Source organism: Bactrocera neohumeralis, unplaced genomic scaffold (assembly GCF_024586455.1).
Source record: "Bactrocera neohumeralis isolate Rockhampton unplaced genomic scaffold, APGP_CSIRO_Bneo_wtdbg2-racon-allhic-juicebox.fasta_v2 cluster11, whole genome shotgun sequence".
Lineage (NCBI taxonomy): Eukaryota > Metazoa > Arthropoda > Insecta > Diptera > Tephritidae > Bactrocera > Bactrocera neohumeralis.
The window spans coordinates 6,757,272-6,775,784 of NW_026089624.1; the positions used below are offsets into that span (position 1 = coordinate 6,757,272).

Below are 18,513 nucleotides of genomic sequence, written 5' to 3' on the forward strand. Positions count from 1 at the left end.
AAAATATCAAAACTGTCGCGTGAACAGTTATTTTTTTATAATTTGAGAGTGCGGCTAACCAAAATTCGCGCACTGTACATACATACATATGTACAGGCGTACTTATGTACATATATGCACATACGGGCGCATTATAAGTACGGAAAAACATCTGATAAAAAATATACCCCATTTACATCGGGTACAATTTAAATAAAATATTTTTTTTTTTTAATAGGTTCCTAGACACCTCTATGAAAGGCTCTCCAAACATGAGTTTTTAATTGTAACGGGAAGGTCCTCCTACATACAGTTTTCTATTTTTTCTTATTATCAGACAGAAAAATTTATATCTCGCTTCCAACTTCTTGAAAAAATATCTTGTTCCTTAGATTTTGTAGTAAATTGAATGCTCTACAAAAAAGGTTTACTATGATTTTTTCGTAAACCCAAACGTTTAAAAGATATTAACAGTTAAACTTTGATTATTTTTGAGAAATTTTTTATTTCTTATGAATTTTATAACTCATGGCAGGTAAGATCATTGTTGCATTTTGTTATTAGTATTGCTTTGATAGTTTCCACTTTTATCTGGGATTTTTCATCAGTCCACACGTTGTTTAAGATTGAAAAGATTTTTTCGGTTGGGGCATTTGAGCCTGGCAAACACAACGCAAATTCAACAACTTTTAAAATATTTTTAAAAGGTATAGAATTATTTTTAAAATGCATAAACATTTCAACCCATTTGTCTATTACAGTTTTTTCACTGTTTTCCCATTCGTTTTATTTATCGGAAGTTAAATAATTTTTAACGAAAGAAAACTCGTCAAATAATTCACCATCATTTATATCAGTTTTATTTCTGATTTCCTTGACGTATATTAAATTTCCTTCCACAGAATTCCAAGATTGTAATTAACGCTGAAGTAGGTACCCATTCCATCACTTCTACGTCTTTAAAGGCTTGATCCCGCTGATTTAAAAAATCAATGTAATTACATATTACAAAATTTTGTAGAGTTACTATTAAATTCATCTGCATATTTCATTCCCGTTTTATACAACGCGGAAATTAAATTCCTTACAACTAGAGGTATAAAAATTTCGTTCGGTTATTTTAAATTTGAGTTCTTTAATAAGTAAGGCCACTTCTATCATAGAGATTTTCTGGGAATCAATTTAAAGAATATAAGTTTGGAAAAAAGGTGCATGAAAATGTGCAAAAAAAAGCCACGCTTCGGATGCAGGATCTCCAAAAAAATTGTATAAAATAGTCGGGCATTTGGGTTGTTGTAAAAAATATTCCTTCTATGGTTTATAAAGCTTTAAAATTCTTTCTATTGACGGCTTAAGAGTAAGCCATCTGGTTTTACTAAATCCAAGTAATTTTTCGTATTCAACATCAACTGCGTCACATATTTGCTTTAAATTTTCGACTCTAACTGTATATATGTATGTAGAAGTACGAAAAAATTTTAACTACAACTACTTCAATATCTATCGGCAGACAATCTATGGAGGCTTGAATACAATTATTAATAACACTAGTTTACAGTACATTTGTTGCCGAAGAAATTTTAGCTGTTGCTGACTCCATATAATATGCTATTTCCAAAAATATAATTTACATATTTTTATCAGCTCTAGTTTCAGAGTTTCAGCCATGTAGGTATTACACAGAAAAAAACTTGTATTTATTAAGAAAAATAATTAATCATTAAGTTCTAATAAACTTCGTTTTAAAGCTCTTCTCCGATGTGTAGACTTTGGAAAATGACGTATTAGAGACCAACAATAGTCACACATCATATTTGTATCCCAGAAACTCTGATAGCGCTCTTCCATGACGAGTAAGTCTTGATGTATACGCTCTCTCTGCTCTTCGCTCATATCTCCTAAATTTTCCGAAACCTGTCTAGGTGACTATGGAGGAAGTGGAGTTTTATACTCATATTGCATCCCATATTTTTTAATTGTAGCAGAAGGTCTTCTACAAGTTCAATATAATTTTCAGATTTTTTATTTCCGAGAAAATTCTACATCACAGATACGAATGCTGCCCTAGCCTTCAGTTCTGACTCAGTCATAGAATTTCTAAATTGAGTATCTTTCGTAAGTTGTCTAATTTGGGGGCCATCAAAAATTCCGGCTTTAATCTTTTCCATAGTGAGCTGAGGAAATTTTTGGCAAATGTAAGAAAAGCAGTTCCCATCTTTATCTAGTGGTTTTACAAACTGTTTCATGATGCCCAGTTTTATATGTAATGGTGGAAGGACAATTTTGTTACGAGCTACTAATGAATTGTGAACTATATTGTGCTTTCCAGGCTCCATTTTTTCTCTCAAGGGCCAGTTTTACTCACCCAATGCTGTTGTTTAGCTCTACTGTCCCAAAGACATATAAAAAAGGGAAACTTGGTATAACCACTTTGTTGACCGAGAAGAATGTTGACCATTTTTAAATCCATACAAATTTGCCACACAAGATTTACAAACACAATTGCGAGCCCAAGAATTCTTATTTTTATCCAAGAGCACCCCAAAATACTCAAAATAGGTATTTTTCACCAACTCTGTTATAACTTTACTACAATTTTTAAACACATATTCTCTGCATATGTAGCAAAAATGATCTGGTTTATTTAAACAACGTCTTCTTTAACTACTCATGACGCAAAAACTTGAGAAACTAATCTTAACACAGTAAAATACGCCTGTTTTCGATTAATATATATGCTTAAATAACAAAAGTCAAAAACAAAATAACTCGAGCTGCTTAAAAATCTTTGAGGGTAGATTTGACAAAAACAAGTAATAAGTGAACAATATCAATCGCAGAATTCGCGGCAACAGACAAAAAGTTCAATTCTGTAAACTAGTGTAATGTGTGCAGCACAATTTATTCCAATAAGCATATTACCGGTAGACACAGTATATACAGTAGATAACCTTTTCGTGGTAGCTTTCTGAGGGGTGAATAGCGGCCATCTTGGATTTTCAGAGGTAGCAACGCAGTGCTGTATATATTGAGGCTGTAAATACTTCGCAAATTTATTCTATTTAATAACAAAAACTATAAGTATTGTTGCTTAATATAAAAGGAAATTGTTTATTAATGACATATACTTACTAATATTTGATTTAAACGCCATAGTGTGTCATGTTTCGCCCATAAAAATATCATTTACTGATAGTAAGATATTCATTATGTAGTGAGTTCTTATTAATAAAAAGCAGCCCTATTTTTAGATTTCTCGGTGGTGAGTTTTCTTCTGAATGTATTTGTTTACAATTGACAGACAAAAACATAAAACGGTTTGTATTCGTAAGTTTTTGAAATATTATTACCAATAATTTTAATTTAGAAAGAAGATATTTAGGCATTTGAAGCTGAATTTTTAATACATCGTTCTAATTCTCATCCGTATACTATTTACGATAAAACTGATAGAAACGGTACAATATTTATTTCTTTATAAGTATGTGAAATTGCATATAAATTTTTGAACTATTAATATTTTTTAGTCCCGTCACGAAATTTCATTGGAAATGCCCTAAAAAAAAATCCCTGAAAATTTTAGCCCTTAATATTAACATTAAGAACTGGACGAAAGCCTGTAAAAATTTTCCATAGAAAATAAACTACAATCGTTAGTTTTTAGCTTTAAATTCCTACAGATCAGAGGTATTTTATGGCATCGCTTTGACTTTAGACGCATATCTCAGAATTGTTCACTCTACAAAAGTGCCCAGAGCAACAAAGTCGTAACTCACAACGGCGAGGTAGTACGGGGCTCTAAAACAGATTTTTTCAAGAATTTCGCATTTTTTTGTATATATCTCATAAATGACATTTGCTATAAAAAAGGTTTGAGGTCAAAATCGCTATCATTAATACTTCTCGAGATATTCGGCTTTTTAAGTAAGGCTTTATAGAATTTTTATAGATGGTATGTATCGGGTGATTTTTTTGAGGTTAGGATTTTCATGCATTAGTATTTGACAGATCACGTGGGATTTCAGACATGGTGTCAAAGAGAAAGATGCTCAGTATGCTTTGACATTTCATCATGAATAGACTTACTAACGAGCAACGCTTGCAAATCATTGAATTTTATTACCAAAATCAGTGTTCGGTTCGAAATGTGTTTCGCGCTTTACGTCCGATTTATGGTCTACATAATCGACCAAGTGAGCAAACAATTAATGCGATTGTGACCAAGTTTCGCACTCAGTTTACTTTATTGGACATTAAACCAACCACACGAATGCGTACAGTGCGTACAGAAGAGAATATTGCGTCTGTTTCTGAGAGTGTGGCTGAAGACCGTGAAATGTCGATTCGTCGCCGTTCGCAGCAATTGGGTTTGTGTTATTCGACCACATGGAAGATTTTACGCAAAGATCTTGGTGTAAAACCGTATAAAATACAGCTCGTGCAAGAACTGAAGCCGAACGATCTGCCACAACGTCGAATTTTCAGTGAATGGGCCCTAGAAAAGTTGGCAGAAAATCCGCTTTTTTATCGACAAATTTTGTTCAGCGATGAGGCTCATTTCTGGTTGAATGGCTACGTAAATAAGCAAAATTGCCGCATTTGGGGTGAAGAGCAACCAGAAGCCGTTCAAGAACTGCCCATGCATCCCGAAAAATGCACTGTTTGGTGTGGTGTGTACGCTGGTGGAATCATTGAACCGTATTTTTTCAAAGATGCTGTTGGACGCAACGTTACGGTGAATGGCGATCGCTATCGTTCGATGCTAACAAACTTTTTGTTGCCAAAAATGGAAGAACTGAACTTGGTTGACATGTGGTTTCAACAAGATGGCGCTACATGCCACACAGCTCGCGATTCTATGGCCATTTTGAGGGAAAACTTCGGAGAACAATTCATCTCAAGAAATGGACCCGTAAGTTGGCCACCAAGATCATGCGATTTAACGCCTTTAGACTATTTTTTGTGGGCTACGTCAAGTCTAAAGTCTACAGAAATAAGCCAGCAACTATTCCAGCTTTGGAAGACAACATTTCCGAAGAAATTCGGGCTATTCCGGCCGAAATGCTCGAAAAAGTTGCCCAAAATTGGACTTTCCGAATGGACCACCTAAGACGCAGCCGCGGTCAACATTTAAATGAAATTATCTTCAAAAAGTAAATGTCATGAACCAATCTAACGTTTCAAATAAAGAACCGATGAGATTTTGCAAATTTTATGCGTTTTTTTTTAAAAAAAGTTATCAAGCTCTTAAAAAATCACCCGATATTAAAAAATCTATGAAAATTGCGGTATGAACGGTAGGCCTATTTTCACCTTTACAACTTAAAATAAACATAATTAATAATTTACATAAAAGTTTAAATAATAATATTGTACAAAATAATTTAACAATTAATAAAGATTTCTAAGCTCCCACAATAGATGCATCCAAAATCCTACAACTCTATTAAATATAATGTATTAAAATACAGAAGCTAACTTTTAGAAGGGGGAGGTAGTTACCTACATATGTGAAATGCACAAAAATTTTATGTGCCGAAAATGAGGGCTGCCTGCCTAATAAAAATTCTTAAACAAAAATATGTTCTAATTCTTATAAAAAGTAATTTAAAACGTCGAGTTGTGAATTTTCGCAGCAATAAAAAGGCTCTACAATTTTTAATATAAACTTTATTATTAACACTAATATGTATTCTTATTAAAAACTTCGACATATCTTTCTTTTCAAACTCAATTTCCAATTGATGTTTTCCTATAACGGCTAACGAGTTGTCAATTTGTATATGTCAAACGACAAATTACCACCCACGATTGTATCCTACTGCATGCAAACATTTAGAAATACTTGAAGCGTGTTTAAAAATTGCACAAAAAAAAAAAACAACTGATTTAACATTAAACAACAAGTAATATCCCAATAAAATTGAACAGATATGTAAAGTAATTCAATATAATCACTTAAATAACGTAAACACTTGCATTATTTTATATCTTTTAAAGTCTCGATCATCAAAATTTAAAATTTATATGTTGTTTAAATGCTAACACAACACCCTGATTACCATGAAAGTAGCAAAAAAAGTGCAACACAACACCCTAAGATTTTCTAGAGGTGAGTATATGTATGTAAACAAAGAAAAGGTTTATTACTGTATATACTGAGCCGGTAGATTCTTTAAGCTTATGAAAAAGGTTTTTTTTCACGTCTTGCCGCTCCACCAAAATTGCAGTTGGTGTTATCCGCACATAAAGCGAGTAATTTTTGGTTCACATCAAATTTAAACAATACATTGGAAATTAGAGCTGTTAAAATACCTGACGATTCACCTGACAGTTCCTTTACATCCAATATTTTTATTTGTATCCCTTTTCCGGCAAGAAGTATCTGACAAGCACCGGACAAATCTTAATGCTGCCATGATTTGAACAATCGGAGAAAATGGAAATAAAATTAACTTCCCGCAAATCAGCTTCGACTTGCTGCAATACGTATGGAACTAATACATTACACACAATAGCTTCAGTTTTAGTGCGAGCGGATGAATAGTTTTCGTCAAAACATCTTTTAATTAATTTTGATGTGCAATCATTAGAACGAAACGAAAAGTTGTGGTTTACGGTGTGGTACGCCCAAGTACCTTCATTGATGCTGATCTTCATTCCCTGATCATCCATTGTACGTGGTCGCACAAAATTGAGAACGGATTGACTGGTTGAAGCTTCAAAATCAGCCTTACGATGTTTTTGCGATATCAAATGGCGTTCAATATCACATTTACCACCCTTAGCAATGGAAAAAACAGCACTGCATTTCAAACATTTCACTTCATTCTCATGTGCAGCCTTTTTTATAAACGCGTACTTCTCTTTGAAATTATTGTTGAAAGTGCATTTTCTATGTGGAGCCATAACGCTACAATAAAAAAAGTATTTAATTAAGTGTTCAAACAATTTTCTGAAGACTTACCAATTTTGTTTGCTATTTCTTGTTCGATGGTCAATCGTTGCGCAGCATTCACGAAAATTGCATTGCATGAAACATACATATGTTCATTAGAAATGGTAGTTATAATCGATAACTGCCTACATTTTGATTAGTAAAGGGCTGCCACCGTACATTTTTAAGTATCGAATAAAATGCGGGACAAAGGCACTTGGGAGAAAACAGTACATTTTCAGGTTTTTCTGTTTCGAAAAATTACGCAGGACAGAGGTTTGAAAACAGTACGGTCCTGCAAAAAACAGTACGGATGGTCACCGAACATATAATATATGGGGTATTCCATACCAAATCGACCACTTTTGAACCCGACCCCTTTAGATTTTGCTGAAACTTATCCATCCTTTTCTATCCTTTGAAAAACATGTTTGAGAAGTTTTTCAAAATTTTTTGTCCAACTTCAAAAAAGTTATGAATTTTTCAAAAAAATGGCTTTTTAATTTTCAAATAGCCATAACTTTTGTAGAAATTGACTTTTGAGGACCTGTTTTTTTTTTTAATTATTGATTTTGAATGAACTTTTCAAAAATATACACGAAAAAAATTTAACACGATCAATTATATAAAATAATCGGTTTTTTTTTAAGTAAAATCGTCATTTGTTTTGTAAGTTCGCCATTCACACAATTACGATCCAAAGCAATGTGGAATTTAAAAACTATTGTGAATTGAAAATACTTTACGATCCTTTTGTTATCGTATGTCATAATGCCAATCACTGCAAACGATTGACGTACCACGTAATTTTCTTTCGTATGTTTGCCGATCCGTGCACGGATGTAACGATTCGACCCCTGATCTACCAGAAAATTTTAAGTCCTCGGCTTACGCTAAATATCAAAACTGATTAGATAAGTTTGAAGGCACAAAAAGAATGATATTTGAGCAGATAGAATTAATTAAAGTAGTTGCGCCTACTTTACCTCCGAGAGTAGAGCTGCCACAAATTCAAAACCAAGAGGCAAGTTCGGGTATCCACCTCAAGGTGCCCGCATGTGACACTGAAATTTTGGTGGTTATGAACAATGGCCGTCCTTCCGGGACATGTTCACAGCCGTTTACATAAACCATTCAAAATTATCAAATGCACAAAAGTGCAGTAAATAACGATATTAATGAACTCGACAAAAATTCAGAAGGAAACCAGTGAAGAATATATGAAACTTCAATCCACTGTTTGTCGGTTTAATCGACAAACAAATCCAAAACAAAACAGACAATTGGGACACAATTCTGGTAAATATTGTTATTGCTATGGGAGCAATCTCTCTCATCTATGAAAAAATACCCCACGTAGCAGAAATATTTCCTCACTACCCAGTATGAAATCACAGAAAGGGTTGATAAAAGATAATTAAACCAAAAGGTATTTTCAATGACCTTAATAGAAGTTTCCAAAGACCCCAAGATAGTAGCAACAACAATTTAAATAGAAGCTTCTTCAAAAATCAAAAGTTCTCATCTGAACAGCACAAACAAACGTCATGCGAGCTACTTGTATGCACAGTGGGGCGTAAACTTAAATATTCCGAGAAATTTAAAAAATTAAATATTACAACTTTCTACAACTATGCTTCCGCCGTTTCCCAATAGATGTCACTAGGGTCAAGCACTGGTCGATTAAATCGTTTTATATCGATCTTGGACATTTGTGTCAACATTAACCCAACAAAATATTTGTAGAGATCTGGTTGCATTACAAACTTATTCTCAACTGAAAATGTCACTTTTTGAGCCGAATTCTCGACATTTGCGGGAAGTTTCGCTTTTCTTTTTTAATTCAAAGAAAAGTGCGGCTGAGGACCCGTCCACGCTTTACTGAGGCTGAAACATACATAGATAATATTATTACTCTACTACTACCATCTATATGAATGTATGAAATGTAGAATTTTTGTAAAGCAACTTGTGTTAGTTTACAAAAAAATGGATCACAAAGCATTTGATGTGTTAATTGAGCATTGCTTTTAGAGGGAATAAGAGTAAACACTTTTGGAACGTTTTTATACAATAAAGCCTTAAATTTACAAAAAAAAAATGGAGGAAGCAAAGTTGTAGACCTAATATAATTGGCCTAAACAATTTTGTAAAGTCAAAAAGACTTTGTAAACACTGCTTATCACATGCACATATGCTTAAAGACTGTGAAAGCAAACTTAATTGCGCTTATTGCAATAAACAACATCATTCGATGTTACATATTACCAATTTTTCCAGCTCACTCCCAAACAGCGCAAATGTAAAAAGAGCAACAGGTTTACTTGCAGCAACAAACTCAGAAAACTGCCAAGAAGCACCATGCTGCGCAAAGGCGTTAAAAACCCAAACGCTACATAGTGAAAATCACAGTAAGGTACTACTACTCACAGCAATCGTCTCCATCGAACACCGAGGAGAACTGTTTAAACTCAGGGGCTTAATAGACCAAGGATCACAACGATCACGAACGTCTAGGGCACAAAATAGGCTACAACTGCCTACAAAATTAGCCAATTTTGAAATTACGGGAATGGGCGGAAGAGTATTTCAAATCTACAATAAAATCTGTCCCATTACCATATTAATTTCCCCCCAAGCTAATAAGCTCATTAAACCAGAAGCTTGCCGCAATTAACAAATATGCTTCTAAGCTTTCACATACATAGCAGACATTGGGAAAAGATATAACACTTTAAATTAGCAGACCCCAACTGCCACACTCCCGCTCAAATAGATCTTCTATTAGGCACCGATCTCATACCACAGATAATACTCGAAGGTATTGAGAAAATTACAAAAACACTTCTGGCGCAAAATACCATTTTCGGATGGGTCCTAAGTGGACTAGTTGCGGAACCAGTTGCCACGATGATAACTCAAGTTGAGGAATCTCCAAAGAATACCTCAATTCGTAATTAATAAAATTTTGGGAGTTAGATGAACTCCCCTCCCTATAAGTCACAACCCCTGAAGATATTGTGAGAATTTTTCTTCGATCAGATGATAGCCGGTACGTCGTACGACTACCACTAAATCCAGAATTTCCCTACACACTTGCCTTAGATCATTCCCGCACCTCTGTTATCCAACAGTTTTTAAGTATGGAAAAAACCTACTTAAAAAAGGCGAGCTGAAACCAGAGGGTCGTAGAAGGATACCTCCATTTAGACCATATGGAGGAGGTCAGCCCTGGCGAAAAAATCATACAAAGTAAATACTACGCGTTTTTGCCACATCATGCAGTAGTAAAGCCAGACAAAAAATCCACAAAGGTAAGAGTTGTCTTCAATGCGTCAAAATCTACCGGTTCGGGAATTTCCCTAAATGACATTTTATTTACCAGACTTCAGCCAGACCTAATGCTGCATATCTCAAATTGGCTTATTTTCAAATACGTATTCAACGGGGACGTCGAAAAAATGTATAGACAAATAGTCGTACATAAAAATGATCAAGATTTTCAACGAATTATTTTCAGAAAATCCCTCACTAGTCCACTACGCGACTTTAAGTTAAAAACAGTTACCTTTGGTGTCAATTGTGCTCCATAATTAGCCATTTGAACACTGCACGAATTGGCAGAAAACACCAAGTCAGAATTCCTTCTGGCAACCCAGGTGTTAAAACCCCCGACGTATGCAGACGATATTTTGTCTGGAAGTCACAGTCTCTCACAAGCATACGAATCCTTATCACAGGTTATAAGAGCATTCAAAACACCAGGGTTTCCATTGAAAATGATTACTGAAAATCGTACAGATATATCCATTTGTATGGAGGATAGCGACAAAAATAGTTAGAATAAAGATACTGATCTGCAATATACACAGCAAACAGCACAGCTGTTCATGCAAGTACGATATTCTGAAAAAATCGCAATTGTATAACGCCCACTTTTCATATTCTACACATATAATTCCAACGTTAAAATATCTGAGCATGTGATAAATTTTGTTCCAATTCCCGGATTTATTATTAATAAATAGAAAGGAAAACAGATGTGCCATTTAATTTTATAAAATTAAACAATTTATTTTTTACAGTTCAAATAAAAATTTTATTAATTTGGAAGAAAAATAAGGACGTTGTAAACCTCAATAAAAAATTCCTTTACGTAATTAGTCTTCCAACAATTCTATTGTAAATTTTAATAATGCGCTTTTCTTTTTGCATGGCAATTTTCGTTGACCTGTAATAAATGGATCTTACCTCAACAATAACTGTTGTAATTTGTTGCAATTCGAGAAGTTTTCATCGTATGTTGAAGCCTTTACCTCTTAATATCCATGTTTTTGGCTTCCACAGCTTTCTCTGATAGTTATCCAATGGATATTATTGCACTTTCGATGACTTCGGAACCATGCACTAGGATCTTGTGAACTGAAGGTGGACGATAGAACCAAGGGTACTTCTCTACAAGCCCTTTAGCAGTTTCAAGTACGAATTGCTTAAATTTGTCCGCGTTTATTTTATATCCTGATGACTTAGCTTGCAGTAATGCTGCACATCTTAGTATGAGCTCTTCGTCAACGCCCGTTATTTGAGAAGCCAAACCAGCATTATTAAAAAAGCGTCTAGCCGTGTTGCCATCGTTTGACGTCCCACTACCTCCTGTTTTTGGCATGTCCACTATTAAACCCATTTCTGATCTAAACTTATTTCTAACCTGAATTTTTTTTCATGAATTGAGTTTTATCTTCTGCCGACCTAATTTGCCATTTTTTGATATCTAGTCTATACGATACATGAATGAAATATTCAAAAAATCGAATATATGAATGTAAAGGTGATAAACCAAACTCATAATGTTCTTTGTGGACGGCTTTTTGTAGACATTTATCTATATCGTTCATCTCTTTTGGTTTGGCTTGGCATATGTAACACTTAGCAGATGATGTTTGACTTAGTGCATTGCATACTTTTCCATCAACCATAGTCAGTTGCAATTTGTGTTCGACGTTTATTTTCTGTCCAGATCTTAAATATTCTGTGCACTTTAACATATCAATTTTCTTCGTGAAATAATTCCTCTCTTCAATGCAAACTTCTGTTGTCTCTTTTTTGAAACTAAATCATATTGGTCTGCAGTATAAAACTTTAGTATCTTGTAGTGTCGAAGATTTAGTAACTAATTTAAGGGGCACATAGGATGTTACAAATAAACTATTGTCTAGTAGAGTATTGTTACTAACACGTTGTTTATATTTACTGTATCCGGAGCTACCATCGAATTCCCACTTGCCTATCAAAACAAGATTGCTTATATTTACATCGGGTATGACGTTCAACACTTCAGTTTGGAGATCTAATATACGTGAAGCTGTATGGTCAAGTAAACTTTGTAGCTCCACTTCAGCCTGTGATTCACTCACGCTAACCGATTCTGCATCTGGATAACTTTTTTTCTTTTCACTTAAAACCTTTGTATAGCTGGGCAAAACTTTGTACGAAAGTTTAGAGTTTATAAAATCACTGATTTTTAAGTACTGATGTTTTGTTAAGTTTGTATCAATTATTAGTAAAAGAACTTCGGTGACATTTACTTCCTGAAAAAGTGGATTTGATTAAAAATGTACTTCACGTAAGGTATCCGCTACGGACTTATCAATTTCTGCCAATTTTGCTATTCTACGTTGCTTAGTCCGTTTGGAGCATGCAGAGAAATCAGCAGTTGGGCGACCACGTTTACTCGCTTCTGCTTCTTCTTTTTCAGATAGCAAAGATAGAGTTTCGAGACTTAAGGTAACAACCTCTTTGTAAGAGAGCCAATCCGAGTAGTTTCTTAACACGTCTGACATTACGCGATGGTTTTGTTTCCACATCACCTCAATGCGTCTGCATAAATATTTTACACATTTCAATATATCATCAAACGGGTGTTCGTCACCTTCAAAACCTGTTTTTCTGACTATATCTTCAAAAACTTTTTCAAAAACTTCCTGACCTTTCGTCGTATTTGATCCATTTTTGGAGCACCAAATTTCAAAAATATAGGAGCGAGAAAATATGCATTGATGAGACGATCCTACGATAAGAAATTTAAAAAATAAAAATCTCAGAGAGAGAGAGTGAGACAACAACAACTAATTCTACATTTGTTTATTGACATTACTTGCAAAAACCAATGCTATAACACGCACATTTGATGTACAAAATGCACTTTGAAACTAAAAAGTTAGGTTAGTTTAATGAACTTTATTTAGAAACCTGCAAATCCCTGCACATGACCTTAATATTATTTTAAACTATATACTTGTATCAACATTTACACACTAATCCGGTCACTGCATTCGGTTGACAAATTTACTAAATCTCCATATACATGTAACAAAGAACAACAAAACTGAATCAAAAAGACACCGCATTAAAATTTGTTATTCTATAAACAACAGCACAAATTAAAAACTTGTTATTACTGAAAAATAATACTATTACCATCTACTTAAATTTCTATTTTCAGTATTTTTATTTAGACACTTTTTTAAATTAAACTTTTGCAGTTGAATGTACACGTTGCTTTCGCTTTTATTTTTGTCAACGGAATCGATCTGCAGTAGTCGAAGTCGATTAAGAATCGATTCTTGACATTCGAAAAATCGATTATTTTACGAGAAAACTCGATTTTCGAGTAGAATCGGAATCGAGTTTACCATCCCTACTGGCAGCCATCGCGTGAACATATAATAACCTCCGTACAATAACCACCACAAAAAAATGATTTTTTTCCATGTAATTTATATGGAAAACAGAAAATTTGAAAGAGGCACCTCTTAATATTAATATTAAGAGCTCATATTTTGAGTGACTTTTTTTTACACATTTCGAAAGTTTTGAGCCTGTTTTTCAGTTGAAAAAAAAGGTTGCCTAATAATGGCACACCCTAATCTGCATTATCCACCATTACAAAACCCCGAATTCTATCCTCTGTGGCCTCAAGATGGCTTTCGCCAATTATGATACAAGCCAAAATCCTGATATAAGAATTATGGCTAGATGGGACCGACTGGGACGAACAAGTAAAACCACTTCTTTTAGAAAAGTGGTCCCATTTCGCGTTAGTTTCCATTCTGAATTTTTTCTGGCTTGGTTGGAAAAACACCACACGCATGGAAGATGTACATATCTAATCGTACGTCACAAATACTTGACCTAGTGGGATCAGCCACTTGGTGACAAGTAGCCAGTGCTGACAATCCTGCCGATTTAGGTAAAAGAGGGGGCAATCTGCTGCACCTTGCCACCACCCCCCTCTGATGGAATAGCCCCCCATGGTTTTCTGTCTCGCTTCTTGTCCAAGATCGCCCATGCGCAATACAATGCACCAGAAAGTCGAAAAATCGACTCCTTTCACACAACATTGGATGATAGTAACATCCTTGAGCGATTTTCATCGTTTCCTCGAGTCCTTCGAGTTTTCGCCTATATGCTAAAGATCATGGAGCGGCTCAAATAAAAATTAAAGGAAGTTCTCCCAGAATCTCCCCAATGCGACACATTGACGCACCTAGAACTCTAAAAGGCAAAGGTAGCTCTAATCGCATCCACTCAAATGCGGCACTTCTGCGGCGATATCTTTATATTAAGATAATCAAAACCCATTAATAAAAAGAGTTCACTCTTGGTTCTTAACCCATTCTTAGACACGAAAGGTTTGCTTCGTGTGAATGGTAGTCTTGCCAACTCAAGCCTAACGTATAACGAGCGCCACCCTCTAATTATACCCGAGAAGTCGGAACTTGCCACATTACTTTTCACTTATATCCATTTACTTATGCTTCACGCTGAACATCGCATAATGCAGCAAATAGTTCGCCATATAAGCCCCAAATAATGAAATGCATTTTCATGTGCAAGATCTACACTATGCACAAGCAGAAGTTGCGAACACAGATTATGGCAGCACTTCCTCCGGAACGCTGCAACTTCGCTCTACCTTTCACAATTACAGGGATCGATTTTGCTGGGCCTTTCAGATAAAGGCGTCCATGCTAAGTGGCTGTCTTTGCATTTTTTATGACAAACGCAGTGCACCTCGAGCTGTGTGCGAATCTGACAAAGAAGGCTTTTCTCGTGGCATTTGCGCGTTTCGTCGTACGACGCGGCTTCCCATCGAAACTGATGAGCGATAATGGTAAAACCTTCATTGAAGCCCAAAGAGCCACTGAAAAGGAGTTTGTGGATTTCATCAAACAAGTTTCACCTGCGATTGTAAAAAGGTACGCTCCCTAGGTATTAACTGGCAATTTATCCCCCCAAGTGCTCCTCATATGGGTTTAAAAAGCTTTATATCCCACTTCAAAAAAGTAGCTGTAAACAACACATGTAATTACGAACAGTTCACCACTGTTAGTGAAAATTGGAGCCGTTCTCAATTCACGGTCACTCTCAACCCTCTCGCAAGATCTCTCTGACTTCACAGCCGTGACTCCAGGGCATTTTCTCAAAGATGCACTCATTCAAATACAATACCGCTCGTGAAACTATGTTTTCTACCGTATACTAACGAAACCGCATATAATGAAAAAACCGCCGATACTACCACAAACCAAACTTAATAATCAAATAATGAATCGCTGAACCCGCAAATAAAACTTAACTGAAACTACTAACGAACCTAATCGCATCGGTTGATCTACATGCCGACTCATTCGTGCCACATACCGTGGCACAATCGTAATTACAGTAACTTCTTCATACAGATCAAGATGCCAGCGCCACGAACCCCAGGGCAACGTCTCCTGCAACCGCTCCTCGTAGTGGTACGCGACCACTACCACCCTACTCAGCACCAGCAGCGGAACCTCCGCGCAGCCGATGCCCCCTGTGTCGGTGCTCTCATCGGCTACAGCATTGCATCATTTTCCGTGGCATGCTGACCATACAACGCCAGAAGGTTGCTCAGGCTCACGGGAACTGCCTAAATTGTTTGGCGACGGTACACAAGACGCAGGAGTGTATGTCAGTCACCCTCTGCCAACTGTGTAACCGGCCACACCACACGCGCCAACTTTCCGCGAGCAGATCGCAGCAGACCAGCCGTCCGGGTCGGCAAAGAACGCTAATAGCCTCTACTCCAACCATATCGAGGCAAAATGAGGCATCATCACGGCGTCGACAGCTTCGGACGTCATACCGCCGCTCCACTGGCCTTAGTAATGTTGTTGCCACGCTGCAGCAACTACAGCGACTGCTAGACTAGTATTCGCCTACGGGGGCCGGGATGGCTAGATTACTTAGCGCTTCCCCCTCAACACACGTCACACAACACACCAACGCGATCCACACATGAAGACACCACACACGAAGACATCACACATGAAGACAACACACATGACAACATCATACAGTTACGCCTTCACCACCCAGCAGACCTTAAAAGGATCAACAAGAACGAACAACGGCCCTGTTTTCGATTCCCGTTCGTAGCGATGACTACATTCTCCGACGGTCCGCAGAAGTGTAGCGAGTGGCGAAAATAGTTGCGGAAAATGAAATAAGTAGCGGAAATATTAAAGTGAACCAAAATTAAAGTTTATTTAAAAGAAACAAAATAAAAGTGTATTTAATTGAAATAAAAGTAAACGTTTCCTTTTAAAAATTGTCTTGGAATACTGCGTCGAATACTTTCAAAGCTGAGGTGTTTCGTCGGACGACGTTTCGGACGACATGACCTAGCCAGCGTAGCCGCTGTCTCTTAATTCGCTGAACTATGTCAATGTTCATCGTTCCATCAAATGCGATACTTGCCATGGCCAATACCATAAATCTTCCGCAGAACTTTTCTCTCGAAAACTCGTAACGTGGACTTATCAGATCTTGTCATCGTTCATGCCTCTGTACCTTATAGCAGGACGGGAATAATGAGTGACTTGTAAGAGTTTAGTTTTTTTTTTTTTCTGCGAGAGAGGACTTTACTATTACTACTATTTGGAGTATGTACTTTTTGAATATTAATATTAGTTTTGTGTATGTATTATGAGTTTTCTTTGATAGGCAATGATTTTCAGATTTTTATGAGCAAGCTTTATATTACAATTTTGTTGTTTACCATAGCACTTGACATTTAGTGGACATTTAGTGTTTACTTTTGTATTTTTATTTATTAATGTACTTGTGTCAGAAACATAATATTCTATATATAATTCAATGTGAATGTAATAAAACTTTCATATTCATATATTTATGAACGTTCTGCCAGGGGCCAAAGTTGTGTTTTAAATTTACTTGCATATTATGTTTTATTATTATTTTTAATTACGTCTAACTTGAAGTTCGAATGAAACTGTCACAGTTCTTGTTACACATTTGGATCTTATATGTATAGTAATTAATACATAATGCTATTATCAAAACTAATGTTAGCGAAACGTGACCACTTACATACGTGGTGAAAATTTATACCTTTTAATTTTATATTTTATATTTTGGGAGTTCTTTTTGTTGTTTAAGATGTACGACATCTTTGATATTGTTTATTAATGTTGAATCAAAAGGTTTTATTTGTAGTTCTGGAATATCTTCACTATCTTTAACTCAAGAAGAGAATAGCAATTCTTCATTAATTTCGGATTGTACGAGATGCTGTTAAAGTTACCCCTTCATGTCGTTCTGTACATCCCTCTCTTATTGTCATAATGCCTTGATTAAGTGCTGAACACATTAAGCGCGACATTGAGCGCGACACGACATGGCAGCACGACAGTGAACTGAAAATGGCGTCGTGAATCCTACTACATGAACATTTGTAAGAACGTAGCCACATAACAATGGCCGGCATGTACACAAAACAACACAGCTGTCCATTATGTATGTTCACAATTTCGTTGTGGCCATACAAATACCTTTCACTTCAATGAAATTTTAATATTTTGTCCAAAGTGAAATTTTTTATGCAAGAAATAAGTAAATAGATAAATATTTTTGTTTTAAATTATCAATTGTTATTACAAATGATATAATAGGGATATTTTATGCTGTTATTTGTAAAATAACGTCAGGTTTGTTAGAGCTTTGAATACTTTTACATTTTACATATTACTGGCAACACCTCTCTACCTGTGCGGAAGGAACTAGTTGCAGCATGCGATGCAACTATGCGCAGGACGAGATGCTATAACAATCGCCGGTATATTGGTGGAACGACGAAATTGCCAAGCTGAAGAAGCTTTGTCACTCAGCTAGACGCCGCCTACAGCGTAACCAGGGAGGTGGCAACGAAATCAGCCTCAGAGGAGCATTTAAATGCCAAAAAAAAGCTCCTGAAATCAGCCATTTTCCGTAGTAAGAGATCCTGTTTCGAAAAGCTCTGTGAAGAGGCGAACATAGACCCCTGGGGAACGGCATACAAAATCTGTATGTCGAAATTCAAAAATAAGTCTCAGCAACCCAAGAACGCATTATTTATGAAAAATGTTGTCGAAGCGTTATTCCCGACACTTGCCTCCATTTCCTATATTAAAGGAAACGAAGCTACGGAGCCACCGCTATTAGTTACAGAAGACGAACTATTGGCTATTGCGAAAAAAATCAAAAACTCCAAAGCGCCAAGAATAGAT

At 35.9% G+C, this 18,513-nt stretch overlaps 1 protein-coding gene and 1 long non-coding RNA gene across 4 annotated transcripts in view; one reads left to right on the forward strand and one right to left on the reverse strand.

The window, feature by feature from the left end:
* Window positions 1-7,016, reverse strand: part of LOC126765809 (uncharacterized) — a 28,288-nt gene extending 21,272 nt beyond the window's left edge. The window contains exons 1-2 of one of the 2 annotated variants that reach the window (XR_007668604.1): window positions 6,947-7,016; window positions 6,295-6,892 (exon numbers count right to left, since the gene is read on the reverse strand). This is a non-coding gene — a long non-coding RNA (uncharacterized LOC126765809). Of the gene's footprint in view, window positions 1-5,634; window positions 6,893-6,946 lie in introns of those variants that run through there. The other variant, XR_007668603.1, reaches the window with a different exon arrangement.
* The window catches only part of LOC126765668 (uncharacterized), a 528,704-nt gene that overhangs the window by 146,599 nt on the left and 363,592 nt on the right, over window positions 1-18,513 (forward strand). The gene's annotated exons all lie outside the window — the stretch shown is intronic.